Source organism: Montipora foliosa, chromosome 11 (genome assembly GCF_036669935.1).
Source record: "Montipora foliosa isolate CH-2021 chromosome 11, ASM3666993v2, whole genome shotgun sequence".
In the NCBI taxonomy this organism is placed as follows: Eukaryota; Metazoa; Cnidaria; class Anthozoa; order Scleractinia; family Acroporidae; genus Montipora; species Montipora foliosa.
The window spans coordinates 49,212,857-49,217,856 of NC_090879.1; the positions used below are offsets into that span (position 1 = coordinate 49,212,857).

General features: G+C 39.7%; 1 protein-coding gene across 3 annotated transcripts in view; it reads right to left on the bottom strand.

Annotated features, from left to right (window-relative positions):
- LOC137975047 (substance-P receptor-like) overlaps positions 1–5,000 on the bottom strand; it is a 23,386-nt gene that overhangs the window by 11,946 nt on the left and 6,440 nt on the right. The window contains exon 1 of one of the 3 annotated variants that reach the window (XM_068822082.1): positions 1,761–1,888. The exons of 1 other annotated variant lie outside the window; for it this stretch is intronic. The gene's annotated coding sequence lies outside the window, so the exon portion shown is untranslated. Of the gene's footprint in view, positions 1–1,607; positions 1,648–1,760; positions 1,889–5,000 lie in introns of those variants that run through there. One more of the 3 variants, XM_068822086.1, reaches the window with a different exon arrangement.

Genomic DNA, 5,000 nt, shown 5'->3' on the forward strand with positions numbered 1-5,000 from the left:
CGCCTGTTGCAGATTGGAAGAAAAACGGGGATTCAAAGTCCTTGAAATAATGCGACGAGATTCCACTCCTTTTTCTCCGCTATTATAGTAGTCGAGGAACGTTCCATCCGAAAACGACTCGATTTTGTACGTGTTTTAGACGGTTAAAAGTGAGATGTTTGATACCCCTGGAAAGTAATACGCCCGTGCGGGTTACTGGGGCGAAAATTATATAGCATATTATCGCCGCCAGTACCTGCGGAGTCAGAGGTCATCTTTTGTTTTCGACTGAAAAGCGAACGCGGCGAAGTGGCGACGACATATGGAGAAGCAGCCTCGCCGCTGCCTTTATGGCAATTATTTCATTTTGTCTACTTTCCTAAGAAAAACTCGAAAAATAAAGACAGTTATTGAGTAAACAGGAAGCACGTTACGACAAATGCAAAAAGATTCATCTTCTCCTAAAAACGGCTTCGCGGAATGAAATTAATTTGTTCTTGGCAGCTCACTGATTAAATTCAGGTTATCCTCACTTATTTCGTTAAGAACTGTGTAATACGGCAGCTGGAGACTTTGCTTCATTAGATGAAATATCGTTACTTTCCTTTATTAACACTTTTCTGGACTCTTTGCACTCATTCGCAAACACAGGAAAAACAAGGACGATTTCCCTCAGAAACCCCAATGGTGTTTTGCTTAAGAATAGAAGAAAGAAGTACGCTACAATTAAAATTTCTATAGGATAATAAAGCATCATCTTTCTTTTCTCAAACTTACCGATCAAGCCGGCCGATAAAACCATATGGGTGAAATTAAATGTAAAATGAGAAAAAGAAACTGGAGATTAAATTTTCTGGCGACTCCGGTATCATTCTTTGACGTATTAGTAGTGTTTGTGGGTAATTGCGGTTCGTTTAGAGAATTTACGTAAAATACAAAATTTGTGTTCTCGCTATCGTGAAAAATTATCACAATTCCACGAATGTTTAAATCTTCGTTTAAAAAAAATACAAGATACGGCTTTATGTAAGATGCAACTTTTTATACTGAGTATGACAAAAATGAGAAAATGCAGTGACATTTCAACAGATTAGGCAATTTGTGTCGCTTGAGTTATTTGACTGATTAGCATTTCATAAATTCAATTTTCAATCTTGTGTTTACCAGAAGAATTCTTACTCTGATAATCTCATCAATGTTAAAATACCAATGGAACTGAACTCGATCTAACAAAGTTCTGTGTCTACCACAACTCTCAGATCGTTGAGCTGCTGGCGCTGAACGTTCGCAGTTTGCGTGATAATTGTGCCACTTTGATATTTTTAGCTCAGTTGAGAGCATAGTTCTTTAAACGACAGCACATAAAAGTACGTTGCCTTTGTAGTAATAAGGCACAAGCATACGGCATCAGTCGCCCTCATTACGATATCTAAATCCGTACCACTTGTGATTATTCGTAACAACCAGTGTTTGGCAAGCACGCACGAACAAAATGTTTTTGGTTCATTAGAGCTGCTTTCATACGCAGGGTAATTTATGTATGGCTATGAAGCGATGAAAGGAGACTCACGAATTCTTTGAGACTTATAGCTGCTACGAAGACACATGTATGGATAAAACAAAGATACCTTGCCTGTATCAGGACCCATCAGTGCCGTTCAGTCAAAAGTGAAATTCCGCTAACGCAACGGTTCACTACACTGAAGTTCCTGAGGTGGATGCACCCCATTGATCTATTTATATTAAATGATTCGTTGTTTAGTCAGTATTTGAGAACTTACCGATCCCAAAGCTGGTTCTGTCGTTGAACTCTTCTCTCCGTCAATATGATATATATCAGCACTTATATGGAGTACACAGCAAATTAAAATTTTTATTACGTGCATCGTCCGGAATCATGGGGGTCTGTAATCTCTTAGTGACGTTATCTCATAAAAGTATTGTTTTAATAATTTGTGGTTCTTAACGGTGGGCGGGAGATGACGTGACAGAGTTTAAAAGTGAATGAGGCGAAGGCAGATTTGCAAACGACGACGTTTCGACCTTCTTACTTTTCATTGTCTTCAACTGGTCTTTGCTTATTTTTATTCCGCGATCCAGATTGGCTAGGGAATACGGGATAGCTGCGTAGCTGGGGGGATATTTTATCGTGGAACAAAAGGCTACGGGTGGCCTACACTTTGTTCGAAGGATTTGTAGCCGACTTCCTTTGAGTTACAATATCTTGGTAAATATCCAGTTTCAATTCCGTAGTCCGCCGAAATCCACAGTGCATATTCCGTAACCCAATGATGGGGTCAAGTGCGATCGTACACTGGGTGCCAGAGGTTTTCCTTGTTTTCCTTCCTTCCTTTTCCGGTGTCGGTCATGTCTCTATTGTGACCCGCCTTCGGCCGCCGGAGCGAAGCGAAGAATCTCCGTCCGCCGCGCGCGAGAAAAAACTTTTGGTACCCAGGGTAGTGCGATCGCGGATATTTGTTTAAATTTAAAACTGTTGTTAACGGCATTGATTCCTATCAAACTCAGAAAAACCTCACAGACCACATAAACACTTTAACAATACTGGGAGAATTATAAAATTACGATATCTGTCGTACGATAACCGGATATTGCATTGCGTGCAGCGAAAACACAAAAACTCGTTTTCCGTAACGCACACTTTAAGGGTGCTTTCCATTATGCCGGACCATCAGGTCGGAGACCAGTGGAACTAACCAAGCAAAAATGGAACAACAATTTTCATCAAAAGTCGATTTCCAACTGTACTGAAGAGTTCCATTTACGTTTGGACCGAAATTTCGGTTACATCACAATGAAATGCCGCTGGATCTCTTGAAAAGGAGTTCGTTTTTGAGCCGAAACGCCCTATTGGACTTGTACTTTAAAATAATATTGCCATCCGTTTTATATGGGCAGGTCGTTTGCGGCGGCTGTCCAAATAAAGACCTTCTACAATATTTGGAATTACTTCACCGAAGAGCAGCCAGAATAACATACAACTTACCTCACGATACGCCTACTGACGAAGTATGCCGTCACTCGAATTGGAACACTTTAATCTTTTATTATAAATTTCGATTAATTAAATTATTTCATAGCGTGTTTATAGGTGAAGCACCTGCGGCTCTTTCGTACTTGACTAATAAACCTTGCACCGCATACAACTTCAGGAGGAGTAATAACATAATCGTCCCCCGTTTTAATTCAAAGTTTCTTAAAAACTCTATAAGCTATAGAGGCGCTATCCTTTGGAACGCTCTCTCGATTCATTTTACAGGCCAGCGTACCGATTTTTATCGTAAAGTGAAGAAGGATTTATATTTTAAGGAACTTGATTTTAGCGCACGTATAGAAAATGGCCTCCGTATGGTAACTTTCGACACTCAGTAATCACAGTCAAAACCTGTTTTATTTCACAGTACTCGAAGATGCACACTAGTCTCAAAAAGTAAAAAAAAAAAACGTGTTCTCCTATCGATTGCAAAACAAGATCAATTTCAAAGATCAAATGTCAACTATATAATTCTACATTGTGAACAAAGTGACAGAGAGCGAATTAAATGTCAATCACGGCTTAACAGTTTCCGAAACACTCTCCCCCCCCTCCAACAATTGAAATGAAATGTTCGGTTCAAAGTTCAGTAGTCTATATAGTAGTCTATATGCGTGTCTCAAATTCAATGTTCACTGGTCATCATTAGCAATGTCTTGGATACGTAACTCTGCTGCAACTGCTGCATCCCGTCTGGGCCTGAATGGCGGTGCGGTAGGGCTGAGAGACGTAGCGTCCTTTACTCTGTCGCACGACAATTCCAGGGGGTACAACTGTTGCAGTTAAAAAAAAAACGTGTTCTCCTATCGATTGCAAAACAAGATCAATTTCAAAGATCAAATGTCAACTATAAAATTCTACATTGTGAACAAAGTGACAGAAAGCTAATTAAATGTCAATCACGGCTTAACAGTTTCCGAAACACAGTCGGTCCAGACGCTGCCTTGGCACTATCAAGATTTTAAATGCTTTTAATCATTTTATATTTTATGCCTTAATTTCTGTAGTCTATTTATTTAGATGTTAATATGTGAACTTTTGAATATATCTTAGCCTAGAAATTAATTAATATTCTCTTTTTTATCTTTTACTATAGTAGTTGTGATCTGTAAGTAATGTTATCCCTATTTTAATATAGCTTCATATTGTAATTATTTTCACGCGACCCCACAAGCTCTGAGCTTTAAACCCTATCGTGTTTAAAATAAAGGATATGATGATGATGATGGAACCGAGAATTTTTGTAAATGGAACGGCACGTTTCGGTCGGGCTGGACCGAGCGGTCAAAGATGACCACCTCCAGAGGTGGTCCCGAATATTCCGGTCGGACCGAACCGAAACGGACCTTTCCATTTGACTTCAGCCCGATATTTCCGAAAATTTTGGCTTAATGGAAAGCACCCTAATACATATTACCCATTAAAGTACCTTACTCAGCCACTTTACATTACGCGCCCACATTCAGTTCACTCCGCGCCATTTTCAGGGCCTTCGAAACTGAATTATATGACTTTGTAAAGTTTGGCTATAGGATTCTGTTTTTCCATTGGAACATAAGCTATGTTTATTAGAATTTGAGTTCCTAATATTATGTATGTATGGATGTATGGCTTGCTCTTCGCAACAAGTCATCGAGTGGAAACGGAATCGTTGTTGAACCACCTGCTCTTGGAATGGCGCGCAGCGAAGAGTACCAAAAAATTGGGAATTCCTCGATTAACAGCTGGAACGATCAGAATTAATGCAGTATCATTCCTGGAAAATTGAGAAATAACTTCTTGGACTACGTTGTAAGGAATCACGAACAGTAAACCCACCGTCGGATCGATAATTCTGTTCAAATATTCTTGTGCGTGTCTTCCGCTCAGGCTGCTCGCACTGAACAAAGAGGCAAGACAAGTCTTCGGCAAACATTTGAATACTGATCACAATCAGTAAAAAGCCTTTATCCATTGCTGTTCATCACTG